This window comes from Puntigrus tetrazona, chromosome 9 (assembly GCF_018831695.1).
Source record: "Puntigrus tetrazona isolate hp1 chromosome 9, ASM1883169v1, whole genome shotgun sequence".
Taxonomy (NCBI): Eukaryota; Metazoa; Chordata; class Actinopteri; order Cypriniformes; family Cyprinidae; genus Puntigrus; species Puntigrus tetrazona.
The window spans coordinates 24290710-24311203 of record NC_056707.1 but is presented as its reverse complement, the minus strand read 5'-3'; the positions used below and the strand labels follow the sequence as shown (position 1 = coordinate 24311203).

The window sequence follows — 20494 nt, the reverse complement described above, 5'->3', positions numbered from 1 at the left end:
CTCCCGCACTGGCGCAAAACCAACAAAAAACACACCGCGGACTCTGTCCAAAGACTTACACCGCCATATGGTTTGATATTGTAAACGTATTGTCATCTTCAAGCAGCACAGCGGAGTCGGATGAATCCCTAACTGCGCGCCATCACAGTCCACCGCTAACGGCAGAACGTGTCGGCTACAGCAGGGCTGCACAATTAGGTCCCACTGTATATTAGGTGGCCTTAACTGCTGTGCAATCACATCGAAAATCTGAATTGCCACTGATAACTGTTATAGAGGTAGAATACACAGAACAAAAATGAAAGCCCGCCACAAATAACAATGTCATTCACAATTGTATTTAATGAATGCATTTCAGATTTATTTAACCACTGAATCGTGACTCGCTTTCACTGATCTAAAGGTTAGAAGTCTATAATGCACTTGGTGTGATGTGTATTTTTAAAAATTTGATGCCAGAATTAAAAAAATGCTTGTTTGTAAAGGCAGTGGAAGATAAATCAACCTAATAGAAGTTTACTGTAATTACGTATAATACACACACACACACACACATATACAAACATAGCATAACACAACTAAGGCTGTATATTAGGAGACCTTAACTGCTGTGTAATCACATCGAAATCATTCATTTGGTGCGATGCTTGTATTGTGTACATGCATTTTTACACTATATTTATAAAAATACCTATCTTTAATTAAACTGTAATTAATTCATATAATTCATAATTCATATTTACACCGTTGACCCATCCGTTACGCCTACCCATACCACCAAACCTGTCCCTAACCTTAGCCATATCCATCTCAATAGAAGCATTTTGCAATACAGTATGACAACAATAAGCACATTACACTTTTTTTTAATGCAAATACATAGTAGTTAAGGCCCACAATTAATCTAACTGTTTTTTCAAATACAATTTGAACTTGAAGCGATTATGAAAACAAGACAATCATTATTTCTTGATTAAGAAGAATCAAGGGGGTGAATACTTTTGAATTTTTGAGATCAAGGTAAATGCAACTTATTTTGTCTTCTGGGAAACACGTAAGTATCTTCTGCAGCCTCTGAAAGGCTCTGTTCATTCTGCTCAAAAGTTTTCAACCCTGGCTCTTAATGCACGGTTTTCCCTTCTGGAGCGTGAGTGGGCGTTCGAGTCTTCTGTAATATTTGCATATGAGTCCCTCAGTTGTCTTCGGTGTGAAAAGACGGATCTCAAAATCATACAGTCATCGCTGGAAAGGGTTCAAAATATGCAAAAATGCTGTACATGCAAAGAGCAGCTAGCAGTTTTAAGTCTTGCAGGACAAACGAGAGACTCATAAAAAAAACTATCGCTAAACAAAAAACACAAATATTGATCATTCGGGCATTTAAAAACAAGGGATTTAAATTCAACCGTTATTTTCTCTCGTGGATTATATGCAAACATCTTTTGTGTGGAAAAATCTTGTTCAGGTCAGTGCTAAATAAAAAAATAACATGCATTTGGCTCTTTTTTCGGTTAAAAAGATAACATTTTGCAGATTCTGCAAGGGTATGTAAACTTTTGACCTTAACTGTATACGAATAATATTATCCCTGATCTGCATGCTAACGAATAAGACACCAAACCTTCACAGATGCAGCTCCACAACGAAAAGACAACAGAAAAACGAAATGCATACAAATAAATACAATAAATGAGTAATAAATCAAATTCAATTATCAAAGCTTGGACAAATTATTTACTCAGCAATATTATTCTAGTAAATCACAAAGATATAAACGCAGGAAATTGCATGTCTTACCACTGAAAACCAAGCCACCCCAAAAAAGCTAAGATTGACTTTTTTTACATGCTGATTATTTCATAAAATGTATGCAGAAATCTAATTAAGCTAATAAAACTGTAAGTCAAATGCAAACCTTTCTACTATACAGAGTTAATAACATAAATATCTAAAACAAACAAACCTTGCTGTAAGTATTTCTCAAGCAACACAGGCGCGTATAAACTGAACTCGCTGCCTTCAATCAACGCAACATCTTGTAATACATCAGGTTTGTGGTGTTCACATGCACAAATTTTTATGGGACAGACCACGATGTTAACAACCAACAAAACAGACGAGCGAATTGCATGAATGGCAAATCAAGCAATTAAATGTGAGAAAATTTGCATCAACAGGGTAAATAAAAACAGTCCACCAAATACAACCAAAGTCGTTATCCATGCCTCAATGCATGCTGGGAACGCCAGCACAGCAAAGTCAGCAGAAATTAATGACAGCAAAAAAACTATTTGTGCAGCTTTGTTTTTTTTTTTTAAATATCGCCTGAATCACTTAGGAGGACGTCTGCACTCTTACAGATGGGAGTCTATGGGAATTCTGGATATGCGGCGTTATGAAAAATCATGTGTGTGAATAAAGACTAAAAAAATCAAGATTAGTTGATAATGTTATGCAGTGAAGCAGGCAATGCTAGAAGAAATTTAAAAAGAAACAAATGGACTCAAACCGGTCAGGTTTCTCATCAGGGTTCAGCGTAAATGAGTTGTGGACACGTCCTGTGGCATGACATTTTATATTTCCTTTAAAACAGTTTTAAAACTGCGTTTTCCTAATTATTTTTAAATGGTTGCTTTTATTGTAGCTTTATGACCATTATTAATTAAAAGTCCACATGGAATATTTGTTCTTTTCAAAAATTCATTTGTCACGCCGCAGGAGCATTTATAATGAACCTGTGAGGGTAAAACTGAGATTAAAATTATTAAAAGAAATTATGGACATAAGAGGCACTTTACCTTATACACTGACATAAGGTAACCAAAGGGAACCGAACCGTCTTTTGGATCATAAATCATTTACATTTATGCATTTAGCAGATGCTTTTATCCAAAGTGACTTACTTAGCATACATTTAATCAGTCGTGCATTTCCTGAATTGAACCCGTGACCTTGGCTTTGCTAGTGCTGTTCTCTAATGTTTGAGCTACAAATAATGTAACATTAACCCTTAAAAGCCTGCTGAATAATATAGTTGATACACGAATTTCCTGCAAATGTGCACGAACAAAAATGAGCTGAAACACCTGTTGCACCTGCTGTTGTTGTTTTTTTTTTTTTTTAGAAACATTATGTGGTAATCAAATATGATCACTGAACTGCAATGCATTACATGCTTTGAACATAAAAATAAGCATATTAAATATCATTTTATTTACATTATTGAGAGATATAGGGTGAAAACTGATATTTATATAATTTTTATGTAAGTAGTCTGTTATGAAGATCATCAGCATTTTATTTCATCTAAATATCAGCATCTGCAAAAAAATGTATTAAAAGTTCCTCCTTAGATATACCACATCACATGAGCCATAAAAGCCTGATGTATCAAATACAATATTTGGCTCATATTGAGATTTTTTGTAAAAAATAAAAATAAACAATTTGTAAAGAGACAAGATGATTTGGTAAAAAAAAAAAAAAATATATATATACACACACACACACACACTTCGGTTAAAGTTTCAATTAACTGCTTTTTTTTCTTTAAAAAAAAAGTCAGCTTTTAAAGGGGTACTGTTTAAGATAGAGCTGCTATAGAGTCCCTTTTACTTCACATTTGAACCTTTTGAGTAACAGTAATCTTTTTTTCTGCTCAATTTGCCAGACCAAATCATTTTTGCCCCAGACTACAGCAGAGCCATTCAGAGACTCGTTCCTGACGGAAGATGGACCCCCTGAAGGTACATGTTGGGCCGCGGTACGAATCAGGAACTAAGCATCGCCATTGTCTCGTTTAAGAACGTTTTAGTTTCTCCCACAGGAAATCAGCTGATGCTGAGGACGGTTTTTAAACTCTGTTACGGCAGACAGGGGAACAGTAAAGGAAGAACCACACTCTCACATCCTGAAACCAGTAGTTGACCCTTTCTATATTCATCGCCTGTTTTACGAGCAGAAGCGCCCCGTGCATGTAATGTAGTTAAGAAGGACGCAAGCCTCTGACAAGCTGCTAATACTCGCTTCCGCCTTGGGAAATAGGCAACCTCAATTTCTGGGGCCGTAGCCGAAGTGGCTTCTGTATTATTGAATAGAGAGGAGCAGCGGAGTCTGTGAGAGCGATCACCTGATTTGAGGAGTGACAGCTGACTGGCTCTGGCGTTTCACCGCTCGCGGCGACAAATTGCACGACTGCTAAATGAGACAAGTCCAATGCATTTACGCACGGACTTCGTGATATATCTGAGGAAGCGATGCATCGATCAACCCGAGGCCAGATCCCTGCCACTGAAACAAAATGCAAAGAGTGTTAATGAGTCTTATACAACAGCCACTTGGATTCAACACAAACACTCGCTGACTGATGACCATGAGCTTTCATTAGCAAAGGATACAGGAGGCAGTTCAGATATTTGAAGTCAGAGTGAAATAGTTGAATGTAAATTTTATCTTTATCCGTCAGCAAATGATCTGAAAAAGGTAACTCTTTATGGTAACACTTGTTAAACATTAACTTTTCCCTCAATAAATTCTTAAACTGCTGCTTATTAATAGTCAGTTATGTATTTGTTAAGTTTAGCATTGTGCAGGATTAGGAATGCAGAAAAAGGCATTAATATGTGCTTAATTAGCACTAATAAATGGCTAATATTCTAGAAATATGCATGCTAATAAGAAACTAATAGATGTAATTGTAAAATAAAGTGTTACTCACTATGCAATAAAATTCATTGGTTAACATAATCTAAGATAAGCTCATAAACTATGTATGAAGCAGGATTAGGCAAAATTGAAGAACCGATTATTAATGATTTGCAAAAAGAGGAATTTATAAGAAAAAATTCAACACAGCGTAAATTTCAATAAATTTTGATTCTACTTACATTTCCTGTCATTTAAAATAAAAACATCCTGTTTGTTGCTGAATTTAGAACACATTTAGAACACATTTTCCATTCATTTCTGAAAAAGTACTGTTTTCATCTGAAAGAGAACAAAATATAAAAGAAAAAACGTAAAATTTAAGTACTTTCGATTAGAAAACATGGAATTTTTCATCTAACTTTTAATACACTAAATAAATAAACTGAATTCCAACTAAAATAGAAAGTACAAAATTACTAAATAATAAAATGTAACAATATTATATAAAAAAATCATGATAAATAAAGCATAGAAATATAATATAAACCTGACAGCCTCAAATAAACCTGACATTGTATATCATGAATAATGCCGGCTCTGTGACAAATTGCTTATGTTCCTCATTTCTGACCCTGGACCATAAAACCAGTCACAAGGGTCATTCTTTAATTAAAGTGATACGTATACATCATCTGAAAGCTGAATAATTAAGCTTTCAGTTGATGTATGGTTTGTTAGGGTAGGGTCATATTTGGCCGAGAAACTATTTAGGTATATAAAAATCTAAATACTGAGAAAAAAATTGCATTTAAAGTTGTCCAAATTAAGCTCTTAGCAATGCATATTGCTCATCAGGAATTTTTATATATATATATATATATATATATATATATATATATATTTGAGATAGAAATATACAAAATATCTTCATGGGACATGATCTTCACTTAATATCCGTATTATCCCATTGGCATAAAATAAAATAAAAAAACACTCAATACAGTGTATTGTTGGCTGTTGCTACAAATATACCTGTACTTAAGACTGTTTTTGTGCTGCAGTGGATAAAAGTACACTTCTTTGTATATATATTTTTAATATTTTATATATATATATATATATATATATATATATATATATATATATATATATATATATATATATATATATATATATTTTTTTTTTTTTTTTTATTCTGACGCTGGACGGTTGTAAAAAACATTTCACTGCATGTCGTACCATGTATGTATGTGTATGTGACAAATAAAATTTGAATTTGATTTGATTTGATTTGATTTTGAATTTGATTTTGAATTGAATTTGAAAGCATCTACTAAATGAATAAAATGAAATATGCAAACTGCCCACGGTAAATATACATCAAACACAGAGACAGGGCAAATCAGCTTCAACTGTTTCCATCCGTTCATGACTCCCCTTCCTCTTTTAGTGACGTCAGCGGCAGTCGTTTACTCTGTCACCGCGATCTGTTTTTATCGGTCACACTTGCAACCCCGAGATTTGTCTTAACGTGTGACATCTCAGACTCAAACGGAGCAGTTTCAACTTACGGCATGCTTGAGAAAGACCATATTGCATGAAGTCTGGGTCGTGTTGATGTGTCACTCCCTGCTCATTAGTATGCCAAGGACGGACCACCTGCTGTTGAGGTTTACACTCCAGAGGTTCGTTTGATTACAAATGTCTTTTCAGATGGCGTGTTAAAGAACAAAGAAGAGAAGGATTGGTAAAGAAGAGGAGGAGAGATGAAAAGGGAAGGCGTGAATTGATAAGACGGGTTGTGTTGTTTGACATGCTTGTGATCTGAATACTGCTGTAGTATTACAAGCTAATCAAAGAGCTAGTTAGCATATAACGATCAGCGCGGAGACGATCCAGTACAGTTCAAACCACTTTAATTTGAGCCTAAAGTCTGCATGACATCAAACCCCACTTGCTTAATGCATTTTTTTAGTCATATTGTGCATGATTCATTGGTGCAAAAAATCGTAGTAATCTTTTATTAAAAAACAACTGCTTACTCCGCTTTGAAAATGACTTTCATTTATGGCTAATATCACAAATTCCTCTTATCTTGTTGAGCAACATCAATTTTTTGGGGATATAAACAGTTGCCACCCAACATTTTTTGTGTTATTATGGATTATGGACCAGAAGCAGTACAGAGTCTTATCTGAGTGTTATTTGTTTTTTACAAACACTAATTGTTCACATCATGATGTTAGCTGAAGGACTGGAGGAATACATGTGGATTATTGTGATGTTTTCATCAGAAGTTAATAGTAATGCAGTTTCACTAAATCGATTATCTCTTGCTAACTATTGCATTAAACACAAGTAAACACAAGAATGCTGAAGTATCTTCAGTTTTATTAAAACCAAAATATGGGCTCTTCATAACCCATAATAGAGGTACCTATTATGGGTTATGAAGAGTTCATATTTTGGTTTTGGGAGTCCCCAACATCAGGCTGACATGCAACCTTATATGTTCAATGACTCCCAAACGATTCATTTGACGATTCATTTCTCTAAACCTCTCCGGCGATTGATTCATTTAATTTAAAGCAGTATTTTTGAGCTTTTAACGCCCTGAAAGCATCACCTAGTGGCGAAGAATGAATTAGCATTTTCATTCAGACCAGTGGAAAATGTCGGCGGCAATATGCTAAATATTCATGTTGACGTCAACGGCTGGGGACTTTCAACTTTTTCTTTCACCGGACAATAACTTTATACACGGTGCACTTTCAGGTTTAAAACTTTGCAGGATGTTTTCATTCACTTAGAGCTCTGTTATACACAGCATGAAGGATCTTTTTCAAAAAAATAAGGTAAAGTAAGGTACTTTAATATTTACTCAGTGCCATTTTTGTTTGTTTTTTCGACATTCAGACACGTTTTAGTATTGCTTAAGCATGCAAATAAATTCTAAACACATCTTGCATCCCAGCTGTGAGCAGCAGACTTTCATTCGGTTAAGCACTCAGGTAGACGTTCAGCAGCATTTGAGTCAGATGCTAAAGGGTTAAAGTAAATCTCAAGAGCTGGGAAAGATTCTGTGGCTGATTCTGGAACTCAGTGAGTTATTGCTTTTATTCTAGGAGCAGTCAGGCTCTCATTGGTAATAAATCGTGGTGCTCAATATCCGATCCGTGAGGTGTCAGTTATGAAGACTGAACTTGGCACGGAATTTGTTTTCCATCGCTTAAGCGGCCGGGCTGCAGCCTCTTCAAGAACATTGATTGCCCTTTTCCCTTCCCCTCATCCTGAGCAGATACAGTAGCGTGGCAGCAACTCGTAATAACTGGAAAAAAACAGGGCACTTCAGCCTTGAAAATGTCTGTTAATAACTTTGAGGTCAGGCCGTCTGAAACCTGCTGGAGCAATGTACAAGGATGCATCTGTGAACCCAGGCTTCAGAGTCAGACTATCAGGCTATCAGCGTAAAGACTGCTCTATTTAGCAGCTCATTCTGACCAAGAACTGCTCGCTTGGACAGAAGATGTGTAACGGAAACAGCTTTACATGCAGGTTTTCACATAAAAAAAAAAAAGTGCTGCTGACACATTACAAACCTTGTCACATCGGCTCATAAATATTTATTAGCTCCTTTATTTAATCAAGTTTCATGATGTCAGTTCATTAATATTGATTTGGTAAAGTATAGCTTCCCCTAATCAATGCTGCTGTTAACTAAAACTAAGACTATTAAAGAAATAATTAATTAGCCTACTTTGATGACAAAAAAACGAGATGACAAAAAAAGCCGAAATATATATAAATTATTATTGTGTGAAAAACACAAAAAATGGGTAAAAATGTCACATAAATCACACAAAATCCTATTAACTATGAACATGTTTCACTTTGTGAGTATATCTACACTCAAAAAAAAATCTGGATTAAATACAACCCAGAACCAGGTAAAATATGGACAAAGAGTGTATTTAGAGTGTATTGACTCATATTTAACCCGACTGTTGAAAACCAACACACAATGTGCATGTCACATCGTAAAAAGAATGGCATCTACGCTAATATTAGTCTGTTTCTTATTCTATCAAGATTAGATGGTGGATCAGCACCAAGAGATGACCTTCATCGGAGACCAGAACACCTAGATGAGCTCCGTGGACAGATCACGGGAACCAGACACACACACACACACACACACACACACACACACACACACACACACACTCACTACACTACTGATATAGCTGCGCGTTTAAAAATTGAACTGGAAATTAATTGCTGGTCGTCCGGTCAGAGGAGAACTGGTTTCTCCCAAGGTTTTTTTTCTCCATTCTGTATGGATGGGGTTTTGGTTCCTTGCTGTCGCCTCTGGCTTGCTTAGTTGGGGACGCTTAATTTCTAGCAATTATCGTCAATTTGATTCCAGAGACTGTCTCTGCATTTATTAAAAAGTAGGTGTTTAATCCGGTCATTATACATTACTGTCACTCTATTCTCCGATTTCATACTGTTCAGTGCTTTGATACAATCTGTGTTGTTAAAAGCGCTTTATAAATAAAAGCGATTGATTGAAAACAACCCAACTGCTGGGTTTGTCCATATTTTACCCAGCATTTCAGAGTGTATTGTTTTCCGATTTTAAGCTGCACAGATGTTTTATAGACTGTTTGAATAGTTAATGGAACAAACTGAAATACAAAGATTTGATAAAAACTAAAGCTACAATACAAATAAACAAAAAAAAAAGAATAAAAAGGACAAAAGCATAAAACTTCAGAAAATCGCTAACTAAAATTAAAATGAAAACGGGCAACATAAAAGCTAATTCAAAATATTAATGAATACTATCATGTAGCATTTAGTATTCATAGTAAATCAACATTGTTTTGAACCGCTATAATAAGCTTTATAATCTATCAGCAACAAATCTAAGATAGACAGCACGTCCATGGACCGCCCATCGTCTGTTCACTGACCATCTCTGGCTTTAAACGACCCTGTGCCTGTCAGAGCCATTAGTCAACGATAATATAATGGCAGCATTGGATTGTAAAGATAGATCACCTGTTTATTAAAAGTGACTGAAGAGGAGGGACAGTAAAATCGAGCGGCTCTCATTGATCTCCTGACTGATTTTAAAACAAGACTATGAGCTCATGAGGTAAAGGCAAATAAAACGCCGCTTTAAAAGGTTAAGATGTACCACAACAGTGATCGATGGAGCTAGAATTTGTGCGCAACGCACTCTTTTGTTGTTACTAAACAGAAATGATCTGCCCGTCATTCACATGCCATTTCGTTTAATCACAGATAGTTCACTGAAAAAACGAAAACTGTCATTATTTACTCACCCAAACCAGCATGACTTCCATTGTATGGAAAGCTGAGATTTTCTGCTGCAAGCAACATCTTTTGTGTTCCACAGAACAAAGGAAGTCATACGGGTTCGCAACAATACGAAGGACAGTAAATGATGACAGAACGTTAATTACGGCTATGAAAAAGTCTAGTAATCGTTGTAAATGCAGTATTTCCAAGGGTTTCTTAACGTATGTAGGGCTTGCGGCATTTTTAACCAGATGCTGCCCAGCAATCTCATCTGACAGCCTTCTTATAATGCTCTGCAGAAACCCATTCCCCACTACACTCGTGCTGACCGAATGTCAGACTCTATTTCAAATATCTCAGCTCAATCTACACTGCATTACAGACACGCTAAACGCACCAGAAGCAGCACACTTCACAAAGAGACTGGAGCCCGTAAGCTGCTCTATTCAGGACTTTCACTATTTTCTATTTACGTGTGCATTTACGATGCGCCATGACACATATACGGACCCTTTGTTTCAGATATTTCTCCTAAAATCCCTTGGGGAAAATACAAAAGTCAATGGAGTCTATCATACACCTCGCGTTTGCTAGTTTAAGTCCAAAGCAGTTCTCATTTTTACATCCAGCGCCACGTCTATTAACTAGCAAATGCATTTGCGCCCATTTGTGCGCCTCTTGGGTCCGCTGGTCTAAAAAGAGAGGTGTGTTCAGGCGCGTTGTTGGTGGCGCGCTATTTTGAGGAACTGAAAATAGATTACGCCATAGACCAGCTCAAACCTAGTCTAAAGTCAATGGCGCAGAATTTTTTGTCATTTAAAGAGCAAATCTATAAAGAAGCTCTAAAGAAGACCTGTGCTTTTTTCTTTAGAAAAGTCTCCATGTAATTTCTGGTAACAAACCCCTTTCAGCAGGTTTTATTAATGTGGGTAATCCATTATCTGGGCTCTGAAAACACCTCTAAACTGCATTCAAATGTTTATCAACGTTAGTTTTCAGTTATAGAGCCAGCTTCACTGTTGTACTTTAGCATTCACGCAGTACAAATACCTGACATCACACAGAATTTGAAACGAAACAAATAAAATATATATGACTGATTTTCTTGTTGTGGAGAATATAATCATGCCATTTTAACACTCTTCGAAATGAATGCTGAAAAGATTTCTCGGTGATGCCGTAGATGGATCATTTTTGGTTACCCAAAGAATCATAACATCAACCGCTCACCAATGGATCCTCTGCAGTGAATGGGTGCCGTCAGAGGTCAAACGGCTGATAAAAACATCACAATAATGCGCAAGTAGTTCACGCATCTCCTGGCCGTCAGTTAATCTTGTGAACTGAAAAGCTGTGTGATTTTAAGAAACAAATCCGTCATTGAGAAATCATTGAGAAATGCTTCTGGTTAAAACTTGAGTTATAATATTGATGCCTCCAAAAAAGGCATCTTGCGTGAATGAGGAGAGAAGCACGCACAGTTTACAAGTGAAAATGGTCCAAAACAGCTCTAAACAAACGCTGATTTGAATGCGAGTGGACAAAGCATGTGTACTTTTTCACTCATATTTTGGCCAGAAGTAGTTTAAAAAAGTGGTTTCAAAGTAAAACTGCCTTAACGATGAATTTGTTTCTTAATAACACACAGCTTTTCACTTCACAAGCTATTAAATGATCGACTGGAGGATTATTGTGATGTTTTTATGAGCTGTTTGGACGGCACCCATTCACTGCACAGCACCCAAATTTCTCCAAATCGGTTCCATGAAGAAGCAAACTGGTCTACATCTTAAACGGCAAACTTCCTGCCAATATTGAACTTTTGAGTGAACTTCACTCACATTGTCATTCAAAGCATTTTCACTAGTGGCCTCAGACTTTTGGCCTCCTTCATACTTCGAAAATCCCATCTCCATTGCTCAGACTTAGAAAACCGCCCCACCGGGGAACACGAGATTAGAGATATCACAGCCGGTATTATCCGATAACATCAAATCAGAATTGCAACCTGGAGATTATCACGTTACACCAGCAGGCAAAATACGGCGCGATAAGTCGGTTTTTATTTTTCCTTTATACGAACGGTAACTGGATTAGGACAGCCGTGTCTCTTTGTCCTTTATCTCTCATCTCCGCCTGCCTCTTGTCATTATTTGATTTCATGTATTTTTAGCGGTGATATTTCAAAGGCAGCGCGCTGACACATCTGTCATCGCTCACATCCGTTAGAGGGTAACAAAGTGCCACCGCTCCTCCGCCAGGAATCCGGGACGGAAGCGGAAAGCTTTCGGCTGCACCCACCTGCAAGATCATCCAGGCAGAACACGCGTTTGATCAGAGGCAGAATTGCTCTCCTACCTTTGCACCGTCTAGTGACACGATAGAGACTCGCTGACCCGCTTCGTGTTCCAGCTCTCTGGATAAATAATCTGCCTCCTCTCCTCCGGCGCACGTTTAACAACACACCCACATCAACAAGCCCTCAAAGAGCCTCCGTTTAGGAGGTCGGCGTTCTGGGGATTTGCTCCGCGGCAGAAGAACACGGCGATGTTCTCCACGTGGGATGTTTCTTCTGACTGATGTGGCCAGATACTGTCGGTTCCTGTAGCAGCAGGAAATAAAAGCGGCGGATAGCGACCGCACTCAGACTGAACTGTTAGCAGCAGGACGAAAAACAACTAGATGGAGGCAATCTAATGGAACAAATCTGTACAGAATTTAAGCAACATCTCTGAGGGACTGTAAGCTACATTAGTCAGGGAATACTCAGACAGATGGCAACAAAACGGGCTTTTTTTTTCCTCTCCTGAAATGCGCTCGGATTTGAGACGGAAAAGTAAAAAAAACTTCCGCAGTCGCGTCTTGCAACGATTTGAGATGCGCGCTGCGTCGGATAACTTGACTGCGAGAGGATGCTGTTTCTTCTTCCGTGGTATCTGTCACAGCGAATCACCTTCTTTCAAGGTGAATCACACAAAAACCTGTCAGGAACACGTCTGGATCATATCTCACCTCAAAATCAAGCGAAAGAGAGAAGAAATGATATTGTGCATGCAGAAAGGAATAAGGAGAATAAAGTTTTCAAGAGCGTGAATATTTTATTTGCTGGTTTTGTGTGGCGGTATTTACATGACAAATAAGCACATTTGCTTCTTGACTGTAATGCATGAAGTAATTCAGGTTAAATATGATGCAATAGCTTTGTCTTTTATCTCTGCCTTATGTATTCAGTCTTGATTACTTTAACAGTAAAAATAATGTTTTTTAACCAAAATCACAGCAATTTGAGAGAAATGCTAAACTGTTAAAGTCAAAGTGCAGTAAAAAGGGCAATATGGAATAGATTTTTTTATTTTAATATGACCCGGTTTAATGTTGCTTTGACAATGTATATAAATAACAAATTTCTATTTGTAAAAAAAATATATATATATATATATATATATATATAAATATTAAATATATTTATATATATATATATATATATATATATATATATATATATTGTTTTCCTCATCATGCAAATCTAAATAAATAACACATTTATACATTTTATAACAAATAAATTATTTGAATAAATAATTTCTATAATTTTAATAATAGTTTTTTCTTAACATCATGCGAATATAGAGAAAGAAAAAAAACATGGACGTGCTCTATACAAGTACACATTTAGAGCTTAAGTAAGCATCATAATACTTTCTCATATGACAATGTGTTTTGCAACTAAACAAATTAAAAAATAGTGTGTTAATTTCCTACAACTTCCTGACAACCAATCAATGAATAAACTCCACGAATAGTGTTTTCTGGGATGTGTGGGACTATCTGTGCACCCAACTATTAGCATACAAGGCGAGGGTCCATGAAACCTGTTCGAAAACAGTCAACGCTTTTACAATTTAGTGAAGCTAGCTGGCCCCAAGCTAAATGTAGTAAAACCCAACTGTTTATTGTTCAGCTAGCATTAAAAGCATCAAAGTCTTTTCAATTCCCTAGAACATTTTCCCAGAGTGGTTGCGACATCGATTTAGACAGTGCAGTGCGTGATACAGGCCTCTCCGATATTTTTGTTAGGTGATGCTCTGCAGGAAAAAAAGAGCATAGAGGGGTTAGTGGTTCAAATCCCGGCTGTGAAATATTATTGACGTAGCCCGCAGCAAACAAGGCGTTTAATCTGAACTGCTTCAGTAGATATCCATTTACATAAATGGGCAAAAATGTAATCCTTTGCCTTGGATAAGAGCTTCACTGACTGAGAACGGAGTGGGAAGGGGGGGGTGAAAGTAAAAACTGCATTATGCTCTGAGTGTGTGGCCCTGCCGTTGTAAAAAGCCTCTCATGCATTCAGGTATAGTTTTGCTTGCTGACGGAGGTCTGGTGTGACTCAGTTCAGACGGGACGAATCGCTTGGATGCATTTACAGCAGACACATCTGAATAGATGAATCTCATTTGGCTCAGAGAAGACTTTTCATGCAATCGTTTCTATGCTACTTGTGGCACAAAATAGTATCACAATCTGTTATTTGGAGTGGACGTGACATAACATTGGCAACATTTTTAAGCAATATACTGTTCAGTAGTTAGGGGTCAGTGAGATTGTTTTTTATGAATACTTTTATTCAGCAACGATACATGAAATTGATCAGAAGTGACATTGAAATGCTCTAATAGATTTCTATTTGAAATAAATGAGGTTCTACTTATACATAAAGCACCACGACTGGCATAATGAATAATAATGAAAACACTTTGTGTTCATCAAATCAGCATATCAGAATGATTTCTGAAAGATCGTATATGACCCTGGACCAGCCACTGGGGTATATTTATAGCGATAGCCAAAAATACATTGTATGGGTCAAAATTTTAGATTTTTCTTTTATGCCTTAATCGTTAGGACTGTAGGACAATAAGTAAAGATCAAATATTTTGTAAATGTCCTACTGTAAATATATAAAAACATATTTTTGATTAGTAATATGCATTTTTAAGAACTTCAAAGGTAATTTTTTTTTGTATTTAACATTTTTTTTGCACCATCAAATTCGAAAATTGTTTAAATTGTTGCCAAATATTGTCCAGTCTTAACAAACCGTACTTATTATTCAGCTTTCAGGTCGTGTTTAAATCTCACTTTCAAAAACAATTACCCTTATGACTGTTTTTGTGGTCCTGGGTCCCATATTTCTGCTTTTCATCTCATTTTACAATTTATTCAAAAACAAAATTGCGATTTTAAGTTGCAATAATATTTCTTGAGCAGTGATATTCAAATTGCTATTAATAGATGTTTCACCGGAGCCCGTTTTTGGTACAATCCTGTGAAATTTCCCTTATCTAATGCCTAACAGAGCCGATCAGCATGTCGTGATGTCATTTCCCGTGTATCCAGAGTGATTAGTCACATGACACGGTTTGAAATGTCACAAGCGGTGCAGATTTTTCGTATACTCTCTCCTGACTAGAGCAAAGCTCGAAATAAGGCATATCAATGATATGATCTTGGTTGTAAACATACGACATCGATAAGACCATTATGAGATCGCTAATTGATAATTAAGCGATTATGAGAGCGCTACATGTTTTCTATCCCAGAAGCGCTGTCAGGAGAATCCCTCAGATGAGCAAAAACAATAGCGGCGACCTGTGTTTTATTTGCAGATCATTAGAAGCAACTTTCAGTAGTCTGAGAGATGATCATTATCGGCTGCCCTCCGCTTAACACCCTCTCTGTCTGCTGCCGAAGTTTTCCCCAGAGAACACCTTTAAACGGAGACGGCCTGTCTAACAGAACAAATTAAAGAAGACTGGAAATACAGCAGCATAATGAGCCGATTTAACACACAGGAGAAGGTTCAAAACCAAAAGGCCGATAACAAGTGCAAAAAGCTGCCAATGCGTTTTGGCTGAAGAGTCTAATTTCCTCAAACGCGATATTCCCAAACAGGTTTGTGCTGGAACGTGCAAAAAAAAAAAAAAAAAAAAAAGACTATGGAAAATTGCTCCAGCTATTTCATTAGAACAGTAACACAACAAGCTCGAATAAGTGAAAGTCATTCCTCGCTCATGCTTGGAATTAATTTCACACATCAATATTCCCGGTCTGCGCTCGTGGTGAGGCATAATGCCCCTGCATGTCAATGCGGAGTAATCAATTAGATCTGCCTGTTATTGAGGCTTTTCTAAGACCTGATCGATACGTCAATGTCGAGCCACCGGACTCCAAACAGCAATTAAAACATGAGCAAAGCGGATATGAATATGCTTCGAGGGACTGTACGCTCGCGTTTAGGTGAGCGTCGGGCTTCAATCCGGCAACCAGAGCTCGTCTAATCATAAAGAGATTACATTTTCCAACAGAATTCACTTAGCAGTGACAGAAACGAGTGCATCGAGGCCACAAGTCAAGCATAAAACTGCATTTATTTCCTTCAAAGAAAAATCAGCCCTGTAGGGAATACAGGAGACCACAGAGACTATTTCAACATCCGGAACAGAAACATAAAGTACTAAAAGACACCTGGGACATAAAGACAAACCTCTGATATGCAGACTTCCCCTCCGGGAGTCGACTCACAGAACACATTTTAAACAATACGACACTGTCTTCGCCAAGAAAACGCCGCCAAGGTCACAAAGGCAAATTCAAAGCGTCAGCACAATTCATATTGGATTTCAAATAAACCCGAGAGAAAGCGCGAGCTGGTGCCCATTCCTCACAACAAGACAAGTGACTTACTGCCTTTGATTTGCCCGGAAAGAAAAACGCCGGGGAGGAACGATCCTCATCAAACACCTATTTTGCTTTCCCAAGTGCGACTTGAGAACTACAGTAAAGAGAACAAAAGCAAATGAAGGAGACGGAACAGCCATTACTGTCAGTCTGTATGTGAGCGGAGCGGCACACAGAACATGCAGGTGATCGCTCAAAACACGTACACAAAAATACACAGGCATGAACGATGCGCTAATAGAGACATTTTATTTACACTTATCATGATGTTGCATTTTTTTGCATCCTGCCAACTTCTACATTTATAAATATTTACATTAAAGTTAGCGTTTTGCCTCTTTAAATATATTTTTACATTTTTTCCTTTTTTTTTTTCATGCATTATGTGTGTTGGTGTTACATTTTTCCATTTGTAGACCTTTCCAGAAATGCCATGACGTCACGATCCTTCGAACTCTTTAATGACAAGGTATATAATATTTTTTTTTAATTGTTGATCTAGGACGGGACGATCTTACATCAACCCCTGCTGAAAGGCTTATTCGTTGTAAACTCGTGTTTTAAAAAAAAACATCATTTCTAAAGTATTTGCGAGGTATTTAAAAAACGTTCTTTCCATAGCTGATCTCACGGTGCATCGACAAACACAATTTTCGACTTTAAAAACATAGAGTTTAACATTAGGTTTACCACATGCAGTAGAACGACTAATTCTAACAATCACTGCAACACGTTTTCAGGTCATTTACAGACCCAATAAATTCTCTTCTGAAGAAGCACCAGTTTTATGACTTTCGGGTTTGCAGTAAACTGTAAAATTGAATCGATGAACTATTCTGAAGGCAAAATGATGTCCCAACATGTAAGAGAACGCATTAAATTAGCAGAAGATGGTGCAAACCAATTTTGTGAAATGTCATATACCTACTAAACCCTTTATAATAGTGAATAAAAAGTACTTTAAAGTCACTAAATCAAAAATGAATGGGTTTTTTTTACATTTTTTTTTACAATTTGTATTGTGTAATTGTGCTTTTATTAAGTTTCCACGGGTTATGCATCAACAATGATCTTTTCCATTAATCCCACAAACCTTGCCATAATGACATTACCACCCTTTCAATAAAAGCGCTCTTCAAGGACAAAGTATTTTTATGTCATTTTATGCTTCGGTTTTTTCAATAAAGATCAACCTTACATCACTGGCCCTGTTGCTATGGTTATTTATTGTAAACAACTGCAAAACAACGACAAAAAATATTTATACAAATTTCAGCGTTCTATTCTGTAGATATATTCCGTACCAGTTTAATGACCTAAAACAAAAGGGTTCTGTAACTGTAACGTAATAAATGTACTATTCAAAAGGCAAAATTATTAAAAATGTATTGAGCTAGACATGTCACAGTGCAGTATTAACACATATATCTGATTATACTCTTGCGTTCTTTTTAACTCAATCTGCGCACATCATTATTTTTATTTTTTTATTAACTCTTAATCTCCTTCACAACAACATCTCTTCTCTGATGACGTGTGCAACGAAGTGCTGGGCAAAAATCACTTCCCTCCAGCAACCTGTCACTCACATGAGATCACAGCAATTAGAAAACGACATCAATCCGATAGAATCCCACAGGACAGAAAATCAAGTCCCGGCCTACATTTCTTCTTGTTCAAAAAGCCGTTTCGCTCAGATATATCACAATAGAGAAGAAAAAAAACGACTGCGATTTCCATTTCATGCTGACTTCTAATCTAGTTGGAAAGGCACCCATTTCGCACTAATGACCCATTTTATGTTCTGCCAGATGTTTAGGCACAGAGAGCTTATTTCACTTTAAACTGCTTATTTATATTACAATTTCTCTATTAAGGAGCATTTCCCTTAAAGAGAGATGCACGTTTTTTGCTCAAATGATCCAAGTCGTCTCTCAAATGACTTGCATCAGTCAAAACACTGTTGAAAATGAAAGATCTGGTCAATTTTGCATGCACAGACGCAACATACCGTTCAAGAGACATGTGGCAATCGTACATATGCAGGAAGAAAAGGCTATTTACATCTTTAACGGCAAACAAACACAGCCAGACGACTCGAATATCAATGAACTTGGAGAACAAGGGAAGTAATTGAGAAAGAAAACACAACAACTTGATGAAAAAAAGCCTAAAAAGTCGCTTTTTTTTTCCATCAACCATATTTAGCTGTATTTCAAAGTTAAAGTAGCAGTAATCAACAATGTTTTCACAAGCTAATGATGATTTATTTCCAGCCGGTGTGAAAATACAATGCAAAATGCTTACGAGTAATCAGAAGAGCAATTAGCAATCAGCATCTTCTAGCAAACTTTCGAAAATGGTAACATGCCGTTTTTATCGTGATGCATCCGCGCTTGATCTGATCCACAGAAATGCTTATACGCCAACCTGGCTGTTACAGTAAAACCTGCTGCCCTCGATGCGAGTTGTGTAACAAATTACTTAAAAGTTAAGCCGCAAAACACAATCAGGGTAACGCATAACGCGAATAAACAACCCAACATGCACGCCGATATTTAAAGCTAAACGACAGAACAATCTAAACAAACGCAGACTTGCTTTTTCCCCTTCAATATAAGGTAATCTTACTTTTTTGTTCATAAAAAACACCCTCCCAAAAAAAGTAGACTCTATGCATTATTATATATATAATATGCATCGCCTCGGTAAACTGTAAGGCAGTTTAAAAATCTATATATAATACCATTTTTTTTATATTGAAGAGTCAACGTTCCTACTCATTAAAAACAGCCACGGGAAACATCGTTCTCCTATTAAAAGTCCTACTATGTGTTACAGTGGAAGCTTTACTCACTTTCAGCACCTCGGACAGCGCCAGTCCCTCCATCACTAATACTCGCGGCTTTGACCCGGCAAACACTTCAGCGCGCTAAACCGCGCCGGACAAACTCCAGGGCTCATGACAAAACCACAGAACCCGTCGCGGCTCACCGTTCCTCCAACGGGCGGGTCTGAGCAGCTAGCCGCTCTCCGGCGGGAAGTAAGAGGGAAGCTTCACCTACCGCTTCGGTCGCCTCCATCCTCGGAGCTCGCGCCGCCGTGAGTGAGCGCGAGAGAGTGGGGCTCGAGCCTCTGCGCCACGAAACCCGATGGCGAGAGCCGTTAAGCGACAGGCGCGCCGTCCAATCACGTGGCGCTCTGGGAGGCGCTCGGCCAATCGGCGGTGAGGCGGGTCGCTCTGTTTAGCGTAGCAAGTTTGATTGACGTTGTGAAAAAATGCAAAGGGAGGAATTCGCTGTCAGATTAGTTTAGCAGTTTGAAAGCGGTACGCAACAATTTAAGTATACGGCACTGGGTAAAACAAGTTAAATAAATGTGAAGTTTAAAATAAGCATCACTGAGACTTGAGATATAAGGCACAACATATTCACACAACTTCTGTTTTTATAAGTACAAGTACTTTCCTTTGAACGTTAATGCCAATATTGCGCGATTTGTATTTATTTTTATTTTTATTTTTTTGTAATTATCCTATCATTCGTCATTTTAAAAGAAATATGGAAAGAAAATGTATATATTTTTTGCATTTCTATTCATGAATGTATGTTTGTTTGTGTGCATACATAGGCATTATCAAATTAATGTAAATGTTAAACTATTAACTTAAATGTCTATATTAATAATAAAAATAACATATATGTTAAAAATGTACATTAAACTAATAATATCATATTTATATAAATAATATTAATATGAGGTATATATAATATAATATAAT

General features: G+C 37.1%; 1 protein-coding gene across 8 annotated transcripts in view; it reads right to left on the bottom strand.

Annotated features, from left to right (window-relative positions):
- b3galt1b (UDP-Gal:betaGlcNAc beta 1,3-galactosyltransferase, polypeptide 1b) overlaps nt 1-19860 on the bottom strand; it is a 131630-nt gene extending 111770 nt beyond the window's left edge. For 4 of the 8 annotated variants that reach the window (XM_043248197.1, XM_043248193.1, XM_043248199.1 and 1 more), the window contains exon 1: nt 19779-19860. The gene's annotated coding sequence lies outside the window, so the exon portion shown is untranslated. Of the gene's footprint in view, nt 1-19570 lie in introns of all 8 variants that reach the window. The other 4 variants (XM_043248196.1, XM_043248198.1, XM_043248192.1 and 1 more) reach the window with 1 other exon arrangement.
- Between the last annotated feature and the right edge of the window lie 634 nt (nt 19861-20494).